Below are 21,407 nucleotides of genomic sequence, written 5' to 3' on the forward strand. Positions count from 1 at the left end.
AGTGATTTAAACCCTCAAATCACATAGGCTTCCGTGGTGGCACAGTGGTTAAGAATCTGCCGGCTGATGCAGAAGACACGGGTTCGAGCCCTGGTCCGCGAAGTTCCCGCATGCTGCGGAGCAACTAAGTCCGTGCGCCACAACTACTGCGCCAGCGCTCTACAGCCCGCGAGCTACGACTACTGACCACCCCACCCCCCCACAAAAAAAAAAAAAAAAGAAAGAGTATTGATCAGTTCCATTTCTTAAGCTGGGAGGTTGAACAGAAATTTATTTTTTTCCTTTAAGAACCAGGGCTCTTCCTCCTTCCTCCCCTTCCACCTCCCGGGCTACGGCGGGCGAAGGCTGAGTGCTGCTGTATTTTGTCCCACGAGGCGACCCGTTCTCCCGCGGAGGTTGCGCGAGGCTGCAGCGGCCGCCATAGCGGCCGTGGCGACGGAGACAGTGGAGCGGTGACAGCAGGCCTGGCCGCCCACCTGCCCCACCCTGTCGCCGGGGGCGGGGAAGAAGCAGACACCTTTAAAAATGCACTTTTGGGTAGATATATAGTTTAAGATAAAGTAGGGCTAAGTACACTCATCCCTTGGCCGGCGGGGGATTGGTTTCAGGACCCTTCACAGGTACCCAAATCCGAGCATGCTCAAGTCCCTTATATGCAATGACACAGTACAGAAGGCGCTCTTTATCTGCTGGTTCTGCAACTGAGGATACGGGGTGCTGACTGTAACTTTTTGGAGGCTTTTTAACTAGGAAGTGGCAGAACTGGGATTTGAACTTTGGTCTGTTTGGCTCCAAAGCTCAAAATCGTTCTACTCGCTCCTCATGTGCCTGGGTTTCAGCCAGTATTATTTTATTGTAGTCCTTGCACTTAATCACTTCTTTATATCTACCGAGATACTACGAAACAGATTTGTACAGTCTCCATTTCTACCCGAATCAGTGAAGCCTGTCAAGTTAATTGGTTGTGACACTCAGCTTCCAGAATGTGTAATTATCAGCTGTATTGAGTGGGAAGCTCAGATGACAGTTAATAGTACATGTAGACGGAAATCTGTGTGTTGCAGTAACTGAAGAATGAGCCAAGAATGTAACATTAATCAAAACGTCCATATAGTGTACCAGAAAGTTTCTATGTGGAAATGCAAGCCAGAGCGTTTCTATATCTATAAACATTCCTATTTATAATTCACAATTAATCTCGGTGCATCTTGTTCTCCTTTGAACTGCAGATATGGAAGACCAGTATATCCAACTGGGCACAGATGGAAAAATATCCCTATCCCAGCTTCACAATGAAACCAGTTTTTGTGCTTGACACCTGCAGCAGCTGATAGGTGAGTGTGGCTGGTCAGTCAGCTAAGCAACTTTTCAAATACGAGCAGCCAAAGCTCTGGAAATAGCATCAGGCACTTGATAATGTGTCAGGAGTTCTTGTACCACGTGCAGTGGGTGGAATTTTGCAGCTAGACAACTAGAGTTTGTGTTCTGGTTTTGCCACTTGAAAGATACGTGCTCTTGAGCAAATGACTTCACCTGAGTCTGTATTCTCAGTGGTAAAAATTTGTAAAATAGCTCATAGTTTTAATCCTGGCTGCTCGTTAGAAGTTTTTTTAAAAACCACCCAGACAATGAATGGTTTCATCTGCCCTGGACCAATGACCAGTTTGGGGAGAAGAGGAGAGTCCTGGGTATTGGCATTTTTGGAAAGCTCAATAAATTTTATAAAGTGGATCAGAACTTCTGCCTTATGGATGGCTGTGTGACTCCTACCCTGGAAGAGAGGACCTTACAAAAGTGTCTGTGTTGTTTCTCTCCTTTATGATGGGAAAGTGACATCCAGAGAGGTGAAGTGACTCAGCCAGTGTCCAAGCCAGTTAAGTAGCAGAACCAACGCTAGACCAAAGGTCTCCTAACCTGTAGCCTTATTATACTCATTAGAGAGATGCTGGATCTTCAAGCTAAAAACACCAATGAAACAGTATACCTTCTCACTTTCAAAAATGTCTGGTTTGGGTGATAAATTATATGTTACTTATATGTTAAAAAATGCATTATAGGCAAACAAGTAAAACATACTAAGTGCTTGTGTTTGTGCATATGTATGTGTGTGTGTGTATTTGGGAAGTACTAGCAGTGAGAAATAGGACTTGAGAAGTTTTGAAGAGAACTGGTGTATATTAGTCAGCTTGGGCTGCCATAACAAAGTACCATAGATTGTGTAGCTTAAATAACAAATATTTATTTCTAACAGTTCTGGAGGCCGGGAAGTCCAAGATCAAGGTGCAAGCAGGTAGTTTCATTCTGAGGCCTCTTCTCTGGGCTTGTAGATGGGCATTGTCCCTCTCTGTGCTCATATGCCCTCTTTATTTGTGGGAGTGTGGAGAGGGAGAGAAAGCAAGCTTTCTCGTGTCTCTTATAAGGGTAGTAATCCCATCGTGGATGCCTCACCCTCATGACCTCATCTAATTAGGTACTGATTCCGTCTTGCAGGCCCCACCTCATGACCTCATGCAACCCTAATTACCACCCAAAGGCCCCATCTGCAAATACCATTATGTTGGGAGTTAGGGCTTCAATATATGAGTTTTGTGGGGGGGGGGCACAAACATTCAGTCCATAAGAAATAGTATGTAAATCTCCTTATTTTCAGAGTGGTTTGCTAGACCAAAAATTATGTCTATTATCCTGGTCCATGGAATATTATAAAAAATCCTATGTTAGTGATTCTCAATCTTGGATGTAAATTAGAATAACCTGGGAGCTTTTAAATAGTGCTAATCCTCAACACCTCTTCTCCCAATAACTGAATCAGAATCTTGGAAGAGGGTTGGGGACCAGGGTTGAGGGTTACAGCCGAGGTTGGGAACCACTGATCTCTGGGCAGCTGGGCCCTGGAGTAGAAGGAGGTAGTCAGTGACTTGTCACCTAGTGACAAGAAGGAAGTGAGACTCATATGCCATAAATGTCTGAATAGAAGGGGAGAAGTTTCTCCAAAATCATCCCTCCTAAAAGAGGAAGGATTATGTTCCAGTCCTTACAAAGTTTCTCATGTTATTGGGCACTCTCTCATTTGCTGTGTTCTGTGCGATGTTGGTTTTACATCTGTCTTAACGCTATGCAAATTCAGTGGCTTGGGATTGCTTTATATTTAGACATATATGATTTATATTATCACCAGACTTTCCTTTCTGTTCACCACACTCCTTAACTGACACATTAGCAGGTTATGTACCGGTCCACAGACTTTCAGGACCTTGAGCAAGTTACTTCTCCTCCCCGGGCTTCAGTTCTTCTCCTCTCAAAAAATGAGGGCATTGAGCAAGACTAAGGAATTGATAAAATTATAGAAGCCCCCAATCGTAGTAACTCTAACTGTACCCTTTTATCTCTTCCACACACATGCCTCAGGCACACCATTTATATCATTTTATTTTTTCTTTATGTTTGCCATTGTTCACTGTGGAAGGCTGTATTTTATTCAAAATACTTGCTGCCCCTCCTTGGGGGCAATTATACTTTCTCACCCTACTGAACTCAGGAATGGATATGAGACCTTGCTTTAGCCAATGAAAGGTGGGCAGAAGTGACATGCATCATTTCTGAACAGAAACTTTTAAGAGCCAGCTTGTGTGTGTTTTTGCAACATCTCTTTTTTTCTTTGCCAGGAAATCATCAATAACCCAGATAGGAAAAGTGACACATGATTTATTGTCCAAACCAGGCATTTTTGAAAGTGAGAAGATGAACTCTTGAGAGTGAAAAGATATGCTATTAATAATTACTCTGGGACATAGACATAAGCTAGGACTGTGTTGGATAAACTGGAATGTGGAGTCCAGATAGAGGCTGCTTTGTCAGCTTAGTTTCTGGAGAGAAGATGGCAGGGAGCAGGGCCAGAGCCGGCCATAATGGACACACATGAGAGAGAAATCGCCCTCTGTAAGTCAGTAGGATTTTGGGGTCCATTGTTACTACAGCACAGCTCAGCCAACTGGTAACAGAAGTTTAATCAATACAGCTGATTGATGCAGAAAACTCATTGAAAAGTGGCCTTCTGTTGGCCTGAGTAACTGGGTCATTCAAGTGACTGCTGAACACTAAAGATATGTTCAGAGGTTTCTGGAGTTACTGGCAGCTTCTTCCAATTTAAAACAAGGAAAGCTATCCCCTACTGTCTAAGTGGGCCTTGTTATTATGTCCTGGACAGACCAAATTTGAGAGTACCTGCATCACCCAAAATATCATTCCCAGGGATTTCTTTTGTAAACATTGATGTTGATTCATTTGACCAGTTTACTCTGGCCAGAGCTGATAGAATCAGGGTAGAGACTCAAGTGTGAGCAATCTGCAGGCTGGCCAGCAGCCTACTTAGTGGCATTGTGTAAATGCTTTGCTAATCAGACAAGATGTTACCACTGGAGTGTTCAGATCCTCCCTGGAAAATATCTGACCTAGATACATGAGGAGATAATGTAATGAGTTTGCAGAAGTTGAAAGTCACACAGAAAAAGGGGCAAAGGATATAATTGAGCCATGCTAACAGTGGTTAATAGAGCATGGTTTAGCAAACTTGGGCTGCTGAAAATACAAGCAATTTACTTGACTACTAGAGATGTTGCTAAGTGAAATCTATGTATATCCTGATCTTGGTGAGGCCGTCATGGTGGTTCTTCCTGGGTTCCCATGAAACTTGACTTCGCCTCTTCCTTGCTCTCCCTAATGCTGGTAGCACAGATAAGATCCTCGTCAGTCTTCCTTCTATGCGTCCTTTCAGTGCCATCCCTTCCCCTTTCCAAAATATGAACCAGTATGTCCCTGTTCTTGAAACCACAAAATGTTCTAACACAGGCCAGAAAGGACAACAAAGGCTAATTACAAATATCGTAATTGACAATAGCAAAACCACACATGTAAAGTTAAAATTCCTGTCTATTTTGAGAGTGGAGCTTCTGGGTCCAACTCGGCAAGAACCTTGCACCATTTGCCTTCCCCTAAATGAAAGTGCTTTGCATTGGAATGGACTTTTACTTTGTCTGAATTTTGTTTTGTTTTGTTTTGAGGGGTTGGCTCGAATCTCCTCATAAAAAAAGTATTTCCTCTTACTTCATGTGGTTTGTCCCACATCCAGAGAGTATCCTTTTATATTGTTTCTGAGCCAATATTTCTTTTTCTTATGTCTTTAAAGCTGTTGCTTAGAAATGCTGTGGCTCTTTCCTCCTGGCCTCAGTTAGGAAAGGGATTCTTGTACCCTAGAACTTCATTAGCATGTGAATTAACTCTTGCAGCTCACAGAGGCTTAGGTCATTGGTTAGCTTGTTGATCTCTTTCAAGCCCTATAGAATGTTAGAATAGGAAGTGATGTCAGAGATCCTTGGGTTTAAGAGTACTGAGGAGGAAAATTACACCTTTACAGCAACATGGCTAGTGAACGGCATAGATGGAGTAACGCTCAGGTGTATGGATTATTAATGCAGTGCTCTTTCTCCAAATCAGATTCTTACTCTCCTTTGCAACTTTTACATTTGTTTAATTCATTCATTCGTGCTATATGTACTTTCTTTCAGATACCTTTTCTAATCTTCATAAAAGCTATATATGCCAGGTAGAGTGCCAAGCACTGGGGTTACAAAGATAAAGATAACACAACTTTTACTCTGAGGAACGGCAGGAATTGAAAAATAGATATCACAATTCAACGTATCAAGTGCTGTGGGAACTCAGAGTAGAAATCAACCAACTGGGCTGCTGGGAGTGGGAAAAAAGAGCTTTTGTAGAGGAAGTTACATTTAGCAGTATTTTGAAGAATGTGTAAGAGATTGACAGATGGGGTAGGATTGGGAAGAGGACGGAAGAGCAGCTTGTACAAAGGATCGTGAAAGGAATGGTGCTGATGTCAGGTTGGCAGAAGTATAGACTGTGATAAGAGAAGTGAGCTAGATGCACTTGGAAAAGAAGGTCAAGAGGGTGTCAGGCCTGACCTGTCATTTAAGGAGTTTGGAGTTTATTCTACAGGAAATATAGATGAGAGATCCCTAAACAGGAGAGAGGAGAGGTAGAAACAGAGGGGCCAGTTGGGAAGATGGTACATACAATTAAAAGGTAAAAAGTTCCAGCTCTCCTAAACTACCCGTGGTAGGTAAGGTTTGAGGCAGGGGGCTAAACTCAATCAACCTTGAAACAATGTATTATGGGTTGAAGGGGAGAAGAGGATGAAAGATAACTGACGATATGAATTTTGGGGACCTGTGTGGATGATGGCAGCACACTGTGAAAAAAAAGGAGTGGAAAGAGCAACAAAGTTTGGGGCAAAAATGATCAGAGGTTTAGATCTGTCCTAAAGGAGGTGATGCTGAAGTGGTAGTTATAATTATTTGATTCTCATTTGCTGAAAAGGATCAAAATAAGATCTGGATTGAAGGAAGCAGAAATTAACATTTTAGTTTTGGTTCTAAATTTAAAAGGAGAGAAATAAAGATACTTGAGTGTTCTTCCAAATTTCCCAGGTTAGGTCACATAAAAAGGAAGGAGAAAAGGAATTTAGGGCAGTTTGTACAGTGGCTAAGCATAGGAAAGGACCTTAGCTTAAAAACTGCATGGTCTTTAAGTTAATCACCTCTCTGCAATACATTCCAGGCCGGTGATGAGGATTAGTAGAGACATCAGAAAGGAAAGTGTCCTAGACAACATAGGCTCTGCTCCATTGTGGTAAACAGACAAACAAAACCCAAACTGCAGTGGTTTAAGATAACCAATGTTTTCTTTCACTTAATAACTTTATGAAAAAGGTAGATCATCTTCATTTTGTAGAAAAAGAAACAGACTTGTTCAAGAGCATATAAGAGGGAGAGCTCTGAGATCTCTCATACTCCAAAGGCTGGGTATTCTCTTTCCATTCCATTGTGCAGAAATGCCTCTCACAAGGAGGACACCCCCAGTCCCAGACTATGTGCTCCTGGCCAGAATGGAGCTCTGAAGCTGAAATATCTACACTATTTTCTTTGTGTTTCCTAACTGTGAAGTTCTTCCCTGGGCAGAGAGGGAGGAGAGAATTTATCTCCCACCTCCTCTGTCTGATTGCTTCCCAAGGAGGAGGGCAGGGTAGGCCAGTGTCCACAGAGTTGACAGGGTAAGTTGACATATTTGGGTTTAAATCCTGATTCTAGCTGCTTGTCAGCTGTGTGGACCTAGATAAGATACTTAACATCTCTGTGTCTCACTTTCCTTGGCCTCTGTAATGGGAGTACTAATGGTATTTATTTCAAATGTTTATTGTGAGGATTAAATGAAATAATACACCTAGAGGCCTTAGCACATTGCTTAATGTATAGTAAATAATCTGTTCATATTTGCCACTATTATGATGACTGTTTTAGAAACTCTTGACCTCTTGCTTTCCATTTCTGTACATGATGATTTCCACAAACCATTGACCAGAGAATGCTGAATTGCAGACAGTTCAGCTTATATTTATAAGTGTTTTTTTGGAAAAAGGTGGTCTTGTGGGTATGGAGTATGAAAATGTTCTGTGTGGATGGGTGAATTCCAATCATACTTATGTTTACTCTAAAGTCACAGAGTTGGTTATATGGAATCCATGAGTCTTAATTAGAGGTGTGAAGAAGGATGTGGATTTTTGTGTGTGTATTTTTTATGGAGGTATAAACTACATTTCGTAAACTGAACAAATCTTAAGTTACAACTTGATTAGCTTTTACCTAAAGTGAACGTATTCGTGTAATACTCAAGTGATACTCCCGATATAAACAGAGAATGTTGCCCATACCACAGAATATCCCCGTGCATCTCCTGGTCAGCCCCTTCCTCCACCAAAGGTAACCACTCTGTTGGCTTCTATTGCCCTAGATTAGTTTTTCCCCTCTTTGAACTTTATAAAAAAGGAATCATGGAACATGTATTTTTGATCACTATTATGCTTGTGAAGTTCATCCATGCCATTGTGTATAGCAGTAGTTTATTCCTTTTTATTGTTGTTTGATGCTCTATCATATGAATCTACCACCATGATTTTATTTTCCAATGTTTATGAGCTTTTGCATTGTTTTCTCATTTTTGGCTACTACAATGACTCCTTTGAATATTCTTAAATATACCCTTTTCTCTTATGTGGACACATTCCTTTCTATTAGGAATATACCCTGGAGAGGAATTGCTGGGTCATGAATATGTGTGTCTATTCAGGTTTAGTAGATAGCATCGAATAGTTTCTAAAGTAGTGACAATTTTCACTCCCACCAGTGAGATAGGAGAGTTCCAGTTTCCTATACTCTCTAACACTGATCCATTCCATTGTTACTGTTAAATTTTAGCCATTTTAATGGGTATGTAGGACTTTTTGACTGTGATTTGAATCAGCAGTTCTCTAATGCCTTGTGATGTTGAGCATCTTTTCATGTGCTTATTGGAATTTAGATTTCCTCGTTTGTGAACTATCAAAGTTTTTTACCTATTTAAAAAACTTGGGTTGTCCTTTCCTATTAATATAAAGTAGATTTCAAAAAAAAATCTGAATTTAAGTTCTTTGTCAGATTTATGTAATGCAGATATATTTTTGTAGCTTTTTCACTGTCTTAGTGATATCTTTTGATGAACAGAAGTTCTTAATTTTACTAAAGTTCAATTTTCAATCTTTCCCTTTGTGATAGTGTTCAGTTGTCCTGTTTTGTATGCTGGATATTAGACACTTGTGAAACAGCTACGGCTGCTGATGGGTGATTGGAATAAAAGGGAAGAGAGGAAAATGTTTGATTAAACTGAAGGGAGTGAGAATATACTTTTGAAGCCAGAGGGGAAGAACATCACAAAGACCAGAGGGGTCACGATTTGGGGTCAGGGAGATACAGTAGAACAGGACAACCTTGAAGAGACTGTAGAGGTTCCACATGGGCAAGGATATGATTACTCCTTTATTTTGCCAAAGAGAGACATTTTCTAAGACTTTAAGACAAGACCCTGGATAGAGTCCAGAGTTATGGTTTGATTTTTCTCTTTATTTTTATACTTGTGCCCAATCTATGGCAAGGTGGTACAGTGCTGATTCAAAGCTTCTGAAGTCTGAGAGGTTGCATGTGGTGTAAAACCAAACCTAAATTGCTTTCAGGATCCAATGAATTAGCGGAGGTCATGTTTTCATGCATTATATGCTTAGTAAATGCCTCTTCCTTTCCTTGTACATAATTATATTAACTTAAGTAATAGCATGGGGGTGATTTAGTATTGTGATTGGGCGAAAGCCAAAATAAGGTTTTTGTTTTTTTGTTTTGTGCGTGTGTGTGTGTTCTTCTTCTTTGTTTAATTTAAAGCATGGACCATAGTTTCCCTTTTATTTTAAAAAAGAATCTCACATTTATTTAATTAGTATTACTAATTAGTATTACTAATTTTACATGTGTCACCTAGGTGCTTTCACATAGGTTATCTCATTTAATCTCCACAATAAAGGGTGTGTTATTGTCACCATTTTACAAATGGGAAAGTAGAGGCTAAGAGAGATGAAATCATTTGCCCAAGAATGCTTGACTAGTAAGATATTTAAGAATTCAGATTTAAGCTGTATTTTTATAATGAAAGTCCCTGTCACAGTTTTGAATTTTAGGATTAAGAATTATTCACTTTAAGGGAGGGTGGGAGAGAGACGCAAGAGGGAGAGGATACGGGGATATATGTATACACATAGCGGATTCACTTTGTTATACAGCAGAAATGAACACACTGTAAAGCAATTATACTCCAATAAAGATGTTAAAAAAAAGAATTATTCACTAAAATAGGCCTCTATTTTATTTTTATTTATGAATAACAACTTATATTTTCAATTATTTGAATATTCTAGTACCATTAATAAATTATTTTTGTTGTATTTCATAGGCTCCAGAATACAAGCATGAATGTGAAATAGAGCTTCACTGTATAAAATGTAGGAAGAATAACTTTTAAACATATGCTGAACTCAATGGTAACCATATATCCATGGATAGGTAACTTTTTAGGAAGACGTATCATGATAATAGGGGAAATTCTGGAAGAGTTCTTATACCTTGCTTGGAACATCAACTCAATAGGGAGAAATGTAATACACTAGTAGGTCAAGTGTCGTTCTATAATTACAGGGACACATATAGTCCCAGTGGTCCCAGGGCTGACTTTTCCCTAAAAAAAGTAGTTGGGCTGGATTTTGGTTGTCAACTTTGCACTGCTGTCACTCACTTCTAAGTTTTTCTCTGCATTCAAGAAGCATATTTGAGCAAGATTTCTTTACAAGATAGTTATGAGTTAGGATTTCCCAATGATAGGTATTTGAACAATACTTGGAAGGTACAGAGAAAGGAAGTCTGTTATTCTCAGGAGATTACTGAAACTTCGCACTCATGATGGCATCTCAGACATCTCTTTCAGCTCCTATTTTGTGGCTTGGATGACCAGAAATGGTAGCTTTTCAGACTTCTCTGCAAGCTACCATTTTACTCTTTGGTGGCCAGATGTGGAGGCATCTCCGATTTTCCCATGAGCTTCCACTTCAAGGACACTGTAGGCAAACACAATAGTTTTCTGATTTCCCTGGGCCCTAGCATCTCTACTTGTGCTTGTGCATTAGTAACTCTATGTCCACTATTTTGAACAAGCCTCTGTTTTACTGCACTGCATTTCAAAGCACTCAACTAAGAGGTTGAGTCCTCAGCTAAAATTCTCAGTTGCTGACTTATGGTGATTTAACTAAGCTATTCAGCCTCTGTACCTCATTTTCCTTAATTGTTAAATGGGATTCAATAATGCCTACCTTAAAAAGTAGTTCTACAGGGAGACCTTCAAGATGGCAGATGAGTAAGATGTAGAGATCGCCTTCCTACCCACAAATACATCAAAAATACATCTACATGTGGAACAACTCCTACAGGACACCTACTGAACACTGGCGGAAGACCTCAGACTTCCCAAAATATATATATATATATTTTTCCTTTTTCTCTTTTTGAGAGTGTGTATGTGTATGCTTCTTTGTGTGATTTTGTCTGTATAGCTTTGCTTTTACCATTTGTCCTAGGGTTCTGTCTGTCCATTTTTTTTTTTTTAGTATAATTTTTAGCTCTTGTTATCATTGGTGGATTTGTTTTTTGGTTTGGTTGCACTCTTCTTTCTTTTTTATTACTTTTTAATTTTTAATAATTTTTATTTTAATAACTTTCTTTTTCACTTATTTTTTTCTTTCTTTTTTCTTTTTTCCTCCCTTTTTTTCTGAGCCGTGTGGCTGATGGGTCTTGGCACTCCGGCTGGGTGTCAGGCCTGGGCCTCCGAGGTGGGAGAGCTGAGTTCAGGACATTGGTCCACAAGAGACCTCCCAGGTCCATGTAATATCAAATGGCGAAAGTTCACTCAGAGATCTCCATCTCAAGCTAAGACCCAGCTCCACTCAACAACCAGCAAGCTACAGTGCTGGACACCCCATGCCAAACAACTAGCGACAGGAACACAACCCCACCCATCAGCAGAGAGGCTACCTAAAATCATAATAAGGTCACAGAGACCCCAAAACACACTACCAGACGTGGTCCTGCCCACCAGAAAGACAAGATCCAGCCTCATCCACCAGAACACAGGCACTAGTCCCCTCCACCAGGAAGCCTACAGAACCCACTAAACCAACCTAAGCCACTGGGGGCAAACACCAAAAATAACAGGAACTACGAACCTGCAGGCTGCGAAAAGGAGACCCCAAACACAGTAAATTAAGCAAAATGAGAAGACAGAGAAACACACAGCAGATGAAGGAGCAAGGTAAAAACCCACCAGACCAAACAAATGAAGAGGAAATAGGGAGTCTACCTGAAAAAGAATTCAGGGTAATGAGAGTAAAGATGATACAAAATATTGGAAATAGAATGGAGAAAATACAGGAAACGTTTAACAAGGACCTAGAAGAACTGAAGAGCAAACAAACAATGATGAACAATACAATAAATGAAATTTAAAATTCTCTAGAAGGAATCAATAGTGGAATAACTGAGGCAGAAGAACGGATAAGTGATCTAGAAGATAAAATAGTGGAAATAACTACCGCAGAGCAGAAAAAAGAATGAAAAGAATTGAGGACAGTCTCAGAGACCTCTGGGACAAGATTAAATGCACTAACATTTGAATTACAGGGGTCCCAGAAGAAGAGAAAAAGAAAGGGACTTAGAAAATATTTGAAGAGATTATAGTTGAAAACTTCCCTAATATGGGAAAGGAAATAGTCAATCAAGTCCAGGAAGCACAGAGAGTCTCATACAGGATAAATCCAAGGGGAAACACATCAAGACACATATTAATCAAACTATCAAAAATTAAGTACAAAGAAAAAAATATTAAAAGCAGCAAGGGAAAAACAACAAATAACATACAGGGTAATGACCATAAGTTTAACCGTTGATCTTTCAGCAGGAACTCTGCAAGCCAGAAGGGAGTGGCAGGACATAGTTAAACTGATGAAAGGGAAAAACCTACAACCAAGATTACTCTACCCAGGAAGGACTTCATTCAGATTTGACGGAGAAATTAAAACGTTTACAGACAAGCAAAAGCCAAGAGAGCTCAGCACCACCAAACCAGCTTTACAACAAATGCTAAAGGAACTTCTCTAGGCAGGAAACACAAGAGAAGGAAAAGACCTACAGTGACAAACCCAAAACAATTAAGAAAATGGTAATAGGAAGTACATATTGATAATTACCTTAAATGTAAATGGATTAAATGCTCCAAAAAAAGACATAGACTGGCTGAATGGATACAGAAACAAGACCCATATGTATGCTGTCTACTGGAGACCCATTTCAGACGTAGGGACACATACAGACTGAAAGTGAGGGGATGGAAAAAGATATTCCATGCAAATGGAAATCAAAAGAAAGCTGTAGTAGCAATTCTCGTATCAGACAAAATATTCTTTAAAGTAAAGACTATTACAAGAGACAAAGAAGGACACTACATAATGATCAAGGGATCAATCCAAGAAGAAGATATAACAATTGTAAATATTTATGCACCCAACATAGGAGCACCTTAGTACATAAGGCAAATGCTAACAGCCATAAAAGGGGAAATCACAGTAACACAATAATATTAGGGGACTTTAACATCCCACTTTCACCAATGGACAGATCAACCTAAATGAAAGTAAATATGGAAACACAAGCTTTAAATGACACATGAAACAAGGTGGACTTTATTGATATTTATAGGACATCCCATCCAAAAACAACAGAATACATTTTCTTTTCAAGTGCTTATGGAACAATCTCCAGGATAGATCATATCTTGGGTCACAAATCAAGCCTTGGTAAATTTAAGAAAATTGACATATCAAGTATCTTTTCTGACCACAACGCTATGAGACTAGATACCAATTACAGGAAAAAAACTGTAAAAAATACAAACAGTTGGAAGCTAAACAACACACTACTAAATAACCAAGAGATCATTGAATAAATCAAAGAGGAAATAAAAAAAAAAGTACCCAGAAACAAATGACATTGAAAACACGATGACCCAAAACCTATGGGATGCAGCAAAAGCAGTTCTAAGAGGGAACTTTATAGCAGTACAATCCTACCTCAAGAAACAAGAAACAACTCAAATAAACAACCTAACCTTGCACCTAAAGCAATAGAGATAGAAGAACGGAAAAAAAACCCCCAAAGTTAGCAGAAGGAAAGAAATCATAAAGATCAGATCAGAAATAAATGAAAAAGAAATGAAGGAAACGATAGCAAAGATCAGTAAAACTAAAACCTGGTTCTTTGAGAAGATAAACAAAATTGATAAACCATTAGCCAGACTTATCAAGAAGAAAAGGGAGAAGACTCAAATCAATAGAATTAGAAACGAACAAGGAGAAGTAACAACTGACACTGCTGAAATACAAAGGATCATGAGAGATTACTGCAAGCAGCTATATGGCAATAAAATGGAAAACCTGGAAGAAATGGACAAATTCTTAGAAAAGCACAACTTTCTGAGACTGAACCAGGAAGAAATAGAAAATATAAACAGACCAATCACAAGCAGTGAAATTGAGACAGTGATTAAAAATCTTCCAACAAACAAACGCCCAGGACCAGATGGCTTTACAGGTGAATTCTATCAAACATTTAGAGAAGAGCTAACACCTATCCTTCTCAAACTCTTCCAAAAAATAGCAGAGGGAGGAATACTCCCAAATTCATTCTGTGAGGCCACCATCACCCTGATACCAAAACCAGACAAAGATGTCACAAAGAAAGAAGACTACAGGCCAGTTTCACTGATGAACATAGAGGCAAAAATCCTCAACAAAATACTAGCAAACAGAATGCAACAGCACATTAAAAGGATCATACACCATGATCAAGTGGGGTTTATCCCAGGAATGCAAGGATTCTTCAATATATGCAAATCAATCAATGTGATAAACCATATTAACAAATTGAAGGAGAAAAACCATATGATCACCTCAATAGATGCAGAAAAAGCTTTTGACAAAATTCAACACCCATTTATGATAAAAACCCTCCAGAAAGTAGGCATAGAGGGAACGTACCTCAACATAATACAGGACATATATGACGAACCCACAGCCAACATAGTTCTCAATGGTGAAAAACTGAAAGAATTTCCTCTAAGATCAGGAACAAGACAAGGCTGTCCAGTCTTACCACTATTCTTCAAATAGTGTTTGAAGTGTTGGAAGTTTTAGCCACAGCAATCAGAGAAGAAAAAGAAATAAAAGGAAACCAAATCGGGAAAGAGGAAGTAAAACTGTCACTGTTTGCAGATGACATGATACTATACATAGAGAATCTTAAAGATGCTACCAGAAATCTCCTAGAGCTAATCAATGAATTTGGTAAAGTAGCAGGATACAAAATTAATGCACAGAAATCTTGCATTCCTGTACACTAATGATGAAAAATCTGAAAGAGAAATTAAGGAAACACTCCCATTACCATTGCAACAAAAAGAATAAAATACCTAGGAATAAATCTACCTAAGGAGAGAAAACACCTGTATGCAGAAAACTATAAGACACTGATGAAAGAAATTAAAGATGATACAAACAGATGGAGAGATACACCATACTCTCGGATTGGAAGAATCAACATTGTGAAACTGACTCTACTACCCAAAGCAATTTACAGATTCAATGCAATCTCTATCAAACTACCAGTGGCATTTTTCACAGAACTAGAGCAAAAATTTCACAATTTGTATAGAAACACAAAAGACCCCAAATAGCCAAAGCTATCTTGATAAAGAAAAATGGAGCTGGAGCAATCAGGCTCCCTAACATCAGACAATACTACAAAGCTACAGTAATCAAGACAGTATGGTACTGGCTCAGAAACAGAAATATAGATCAATGGAGCAGGATAGAAAGCCCAAAGATAAACTCATACATATATGGTCACCTTATTTTTGATAAAGGAGGCAAGAATATAAAATGGAAAAAAGACAGCCTTTTCAGTAAGTGGTGCTGGGAAAACTGGACAGCTACATGTAAAAGAGCGAAATTAGACCACTACCTAGCACCATACACAAAAATAAACTCAAAATGGATTAAACACCTAAATGTAAGTCCAGACAGTATAAAACTTTTAGAGGAAAACATAGCAAGAACACTCTTGGACATAAATCACAGCAAGATCCTTTTTGACCCACCTCCTCGAGAAAGGGAAATAAAAACGAAAATAAACAAATGGGAACTAATGAAACTTCAAAGCTTTTGCACAGCAAAGGAAATCATAAGACGAAAAAAGAACCCTCAGAATAGGAGAAAATATTTGCAAATGAAGCAGCTGATAAAGGATTTATCTCCAAAATTTTCAAGCAGCTCATGCAACTCAATATCAAAAAAACAAACAACCCAATACCAAAATGGGCAGACCTAAATAGACATTTCTTCAAAGAAGATATACAGATGGCCAACAAACACATGAAAGGATGCTCAACGTCACTAATCATTAGAGAAATGCAAATCAAAACTACAATGAGGTATCACCTCATACCAGTCAGAATGGCCATCATCAAAAAATCTACAAACAGTAAACACTGGATAGGGTGTGGAGAAAAGGGAACCCTCTTGCACTGTTGGTGGCAATGTAAATTGATACAGCCACTATGGAGAACAGTATGGATGTTCCTTAAAAGTCTAAAAAGAGAACTACCATATGACTTAGCAATCCCACTACTGGGCACATACCCTGAGAAAACCATAATTCAAAAAGAGTCATGTACCACAATGTTCATTGCAGCTCTGTTTCCAAGAGCTAGGATATGGAAGCAACCAAAGTGTCCATCGACTCTTGAATGGATAAAGAAGATGTGGCACATATATACAATGGAATATTACTCAGCCATAAAAAGAAACGAAATTGAGTTCTTTGTAATGAGGTGGATCGACCGAGAGACTGTCATACGGAGTGAAGTAAGCCAGAAAGAGAAAAATAAATACCGTATGCTAACACATATATATGGAATCTAAAAAAACAAAAATGGTTCTGAAGATCCTAGGGGCAGGACAGGAATAAAGATGCAGATGTAGAGAATGGACTTGAGGACACAGGGAGGGGGAATGGTAAGCTGGGACGAAGTGAGAGAGTGGCATGGACTTATATATACTACCAAATGTAAAATAGATAGCTAGTGGAAAGGAGCTGCATAGCACAGGGAGATCAGCCCCATGCTTTGTTACCACCTAGAGGGGTGGGATAGGGAGGGTGGGAGGGAGACGCAAGAGGGAGTGGATATGGGGATATATGTATACATATAGCTGATTCACTTTGTTATACAGCAGAAATGAACACACCATTGTAAAACAATTACATTCCAGTAAAGATGTAAAAAAAAAAAAAAAGCTACTGCTTAGAAAAAAAAATGTATCAAGATGGTAATTGTCTATGTTCAAGAAGAAGCTACTTAATAAAGTACAGTAAAAACAAACAAACAAAAAAGTTCCACATTTGTTTATTCTTTCATTTCCTTTTTCATGCACATATGCATTCATTCAGTCACCCACAACCAAAGGATGAATGATGTCCTTTCACAGCATTGCCATCAAATTACAACTTGGTCAAACTCCTTAATGTAATGCTTAATGATTGTTTGTGGTCTAACAGGTTTAGGGTTGCATTCAACATGCTTTTCCATATTTTCAGCTTCTGCCATTCATATCCTTTTGTCTATTGTGTATTTTTTTAAACCCAGCGTTCCTTGTTCTGTGTTTTATTTAGATAAGTTGTATTTAGAGAATTAGTCCTCTTTAACTCTCAGTCTATATCATGTGGGCAGAGTTGACCCTATCCTTGGACTCCAGCCATAAGTACATGGCTCAATCCTGACCAGTCAGAGCAATGGCTGCATGATCTTGGCCACAGTGATTGGTTCAGGGATGGGCAAATGACACAGGCGGGGACAATAAGAGGAAATCCACAGACTTACGAGCTAGAATTATTGGAAAAGAGGTTTCTTTACTCACCAGGCTTGCTAAGTTTATAGAATATAAGTTTGAAGCTGCTTGAAACCCATTTTGCTAGCTCCAAATGGGAACCTATCTGAGAATGCAGCCAAATACAGAGGAATGCTGAAGCAAGGCTGGAGAGACAAGCAATATCTTAATGATATTTTTTGAGGCGTTGGGTCCAGTGATTCTTAAAGTTGGGCACATCTCTTAAATATATCACTTACAAGAGGCAATCATTGTTTCAGCCAGTTTGAGAAAGCTTTCTGTTACTTGAAACTGAATGAGTTAAAACCGGTGGGCTTGTCTTCGTGAACACTGGGATGTCCCATTTCTTCTCATTTCAAGGTCTTGTTTTTTTTTACCATAACACTTAGGAACTCAGTGTCCACTGATGTCACTATGCTGTGCCCCCTGTTATGGTTACTACTGGCTCTATCGGTGGAAAAGCTCTACCTGAATGATTATCAGCAAAACATGTATTTATCATGTATGTTCCTGACTGAAGTTGGTGAGAGGCATGTTTATAAAATTAGACTTAAAATGCACAAGACTTACCCAGTCTATAACTTGATTTAGCCAATTTCAAATCCTTGCTCAATTGCCTATTTAATGTTCAAATCCTTGAAAATAAAAGCCATCAACTGTTGGGCACCACGTACAATCTGTTGTGCAATCTGTTGTCCTGCGATGGCACTTCTTACCTTTCAGTTTGTAACTGGGTATTTAACATGCAGTCAGAGTCTCAGTTCATCTGTTCATTTATTCAACATTCGCTAAATGCCAAGTTGGTACACTGGGGACACGTAGTGGTAACCCATAGTGCTTGCCCATATGGGGCTAATGTTCTGGTTATAGCCTCTTGCTTTCAGAGTCTCATGCAGCAGGTGTATCTCTCTGTGTGTATGTGTGTTGCAATGTGAAAATTTATATTTTTGGCAGGGATTGGCAGGACATTGGCAATTGGAAGGACAATGGCATTGGCATTGGCATTCATTTAAATAATCACAGTCATCTTAAAGCTCCAGGACTCTGGTCAGTGAAAGGGCTGCAGAATAGATACTGAGAATCTTCTTTTTGTTGCAGTAGCTTTGTCACCAGGATCTCTGTCTCTGCCTTTCATAGAGGGAGTATTGCCTAGTTCTTAAGAATGCAGCCTTCCATAACAGGCTGGATTCAGCTCTCAGATCCACTACTGTGTATACCTAGGCAAATTTACCTAACCCTGGCAACTCTCAGCTTTTGCCTTTGCAGAATGAGATAACATGTCTACTTATTTGGGTAGCTGTAAGGATTAAGTGAGGTAATGCATCTAAGCACTTTGCACTGTGTCTGGTAATAGTCAATTCCAGCTAAATGACAGCTATTGCCTTATTCCTACCATTCTTATTATTTGACTAGGAAGGTACTAGTCTGCTTGTCCTTCAAGAACCAGCTTAAATGCTCTGTCATTTTTAAGGAAGTTAGTTGTATAATTCTTCATCATTCATTCTGGTCTTACCTTTATTATAGTGGATATAATGATTTTTCCATAAATTTTTCTGTTTTCTTCACAAAACAGGTACAATGTCTTTGTTATCACTTTAACACCAATACTTGAAATTGTGTACAACTTATGGTAGACATTCATTTAGTTTTAAATGTAATGGACACTTAATTTACTTTGAAAGGATGGCTGTGACTCTGTTGTGCATGGACCTGTGTGGGTCAAGGGCAGAAGCAGGAGACAAGTTAGATTACTGCACAGATCCAAGGAGAAGTGATGTTGGCACAGCTGGTGGTGGAGGTAGAAAAAACTGGTTGTGTTCTGGATATGCTTTGGAACTGGAGCTACATATTTGGAAGAAGAAGAATGAGAATAACAAAAAAATAAGAATAGTAAGACATTAAAGAAAAAAGCCTTCCTGTTCTGTGATGACTAATTCAAAGAATGAGTTTTGTTTGATGGTAAATTGATATGGCCTGTAGATGGCTCCATTTTCCTAAAGAAACTTCAGGATTCTTTGTGTGTGTGTTCTAGAGTATTTCAGTGCTGCTGCATGTTTGGTTTTCCCAGACTGATATTATGGCTTCACTGTAAATTAATAAGCAGTTTTGACTTTCTTTGTTCAGATAGAATTATGTATATTGGCTCACATATTTAACGTAAATTCTTCATTTTTGAGCCACTATTTAAGAACCACTAAGAAACTTGAGAAGCCAGGGAAACCTTGTATAGGTTGCTTACTTTAATGGGTTTCAAAATGTTTTCATTTACTCATTCATTCACTTATTTATTGAATGACTTCTGTGTCATTCCAGGCACAATGTTAGAGGCAGTGAAAAATATTACTATGAATAAAAATATATTTTCTGTCCATCTATTATGCTTTCAATAAAAGCACCAAGATACATGTTTTTAGGTAACATTTATTAAACATACACCATGTGGAAAAAAAAAAACCATACACCATGTGTAAGGCACATTATCTTAGCACTTTGAATGCATCCTTTCATTGAAATCTTCAAAACAACCCTATGAGGTAAATGTTGTCCACATTTTACAGATGAAAAAACTGAGGAACAGAGAGATTAAGTAACCTGGTGAAGTTCAACCTGGGAACTTTATTGTGGAAACCAGTCCTGATTTACCTGCCTCTGAGTCATTCTCTCTAAGGTTGTGCAGACCTGCAAAGTCTGAGTAGCAGGGGTAGCTCCTCTGATCAATCCTCACAGAAGCCTGACTCCCTTCTGTCCTTCTTTATTCCTTTGCATTCACCTCAAGTCCTACTTCTTTTGTAAAACTATTCCAGATTATGTGAGTTTTTCGCCCTTCTCTGAGCTCTTCTGAGCTACTACTGCACAGACGCAGAAGAGTCTCTTTATTTGTGGCATGTGTGTCTAACAGAACAATGGAGAATGAGTCAAATCATTGAAACTTCCAAGTGGCAGATGGGCTTTTCTGTAATTTGGGAGTGTCCTCTTGGGAGACGAAAGGGAGGCCTCGGTGTAGAGGGAACTCTTCCTAATGAGCTGACAGCTTCAGGGTGTCAAACTAAAAATCAGCTCAGGAGAAGGTTCCTACCTAGTCATTAGCATTGCTTCTCTCTGTGGTTTTTACTCCTTTTTCCTCTCTTGGCTCCTATTCTGACCTAATGAGTAATGGTAATAGAGACTGCTGATTCTCCATCACTATACATCCCTCTTCTTCTTTAGTAATAGAACACCGCAGTCTTAGCTAGACACATGGCTACACAAGTAGCAGCTACATATTCCCACTATCCTTGCAACCCCGTGTGGCCATGTGAGTAAGTCCAGTCCAATCTGATGAACATAGAAAGTATATATTTCTGTGCTTATCATTAATATGAATGTGTCTATGCTGCCTTTACCCATTTCCTTCTTTCTGTCACTTGGGAGGTGATGAGAAGTAGAATGGTCACTTTTAGACCTAGAGTTGAAAGTTGCATGTCGAAATGTCAAAGCTGCCTGATTGAAGGACTGGACTGCTATGTAAGAGACAAATGAACTTGACTCTTGCTCAAGCACTGTATTTTGGGTCTCACGTAATTGAGTTTGTTTTCTACAATGAATATAGAAATCGATACTTAAAACTGGGCCACTGTCCTGACATTTAGCTTAACATTTGATCTTAAGGAGTGGGGCACACACGGTAAGCTAGAAAGCTGGTGATCTGTGTTATGCTTTAGTAAAACGTTTGATAGAATTCTCATCTGCAATACCTTGGAAGGCAGACCATGTGCCAACAGAGTCTTTATCTAGCTAAATTTGTCGGAAAAATTACACTGTTGATGTGTGCTGGCTTCTTTTTGCTACATTTAGCAAAGTTCTATAAGAGAGAGTTGAAGTTGGGCTAGTTATTAGGGGTTGTCCTGATGAAACCAGATTTACAGGGGTGGGCCTCAAGCCTTTAACACTTCCC

General features: G+C 39.1%; 1 long non-coding RNA gene across 1 annotated transcript in view; it reads left to right on the forward strand.

Moving 5' to 3' along the window:
• The first annotated feature begins 439 nt into the window (after positions 1–439).
• The window catches only part of LOC141276865 (uncharacterized), a 204,897-nt gene continuing 183,929 nt past the window's right edge, over positions 440–21,407 (forward strand). Inside the window, exons 1-2 of the long non-coding RNA XR_012327115.1 lie at positions 440–620; positions 1,230–1,334. This is a non-coding gene — a long non-coding RNA (uncharacterized lncRNA). The remainder of the gene's footprint in view (positions 621–1,229; positions 1,335–21,407) is intronic.

The sequence above is a fragment of the Tursiops truncatus genome, chromosome 17 (genome assembly GCF_011762595.2).
Source record: "Tursiops truncatus isolate mTurTru1 chromosome 17, mTurTru1.mat.Y, whole genome shotgun sequence".
NCBI classification, from domain to species: Eukaryota; Metazoa; Chordata; class Mammalia; order Artiodactyla; family Delphinidae; genus Tursiops; species Tursiops truncatus.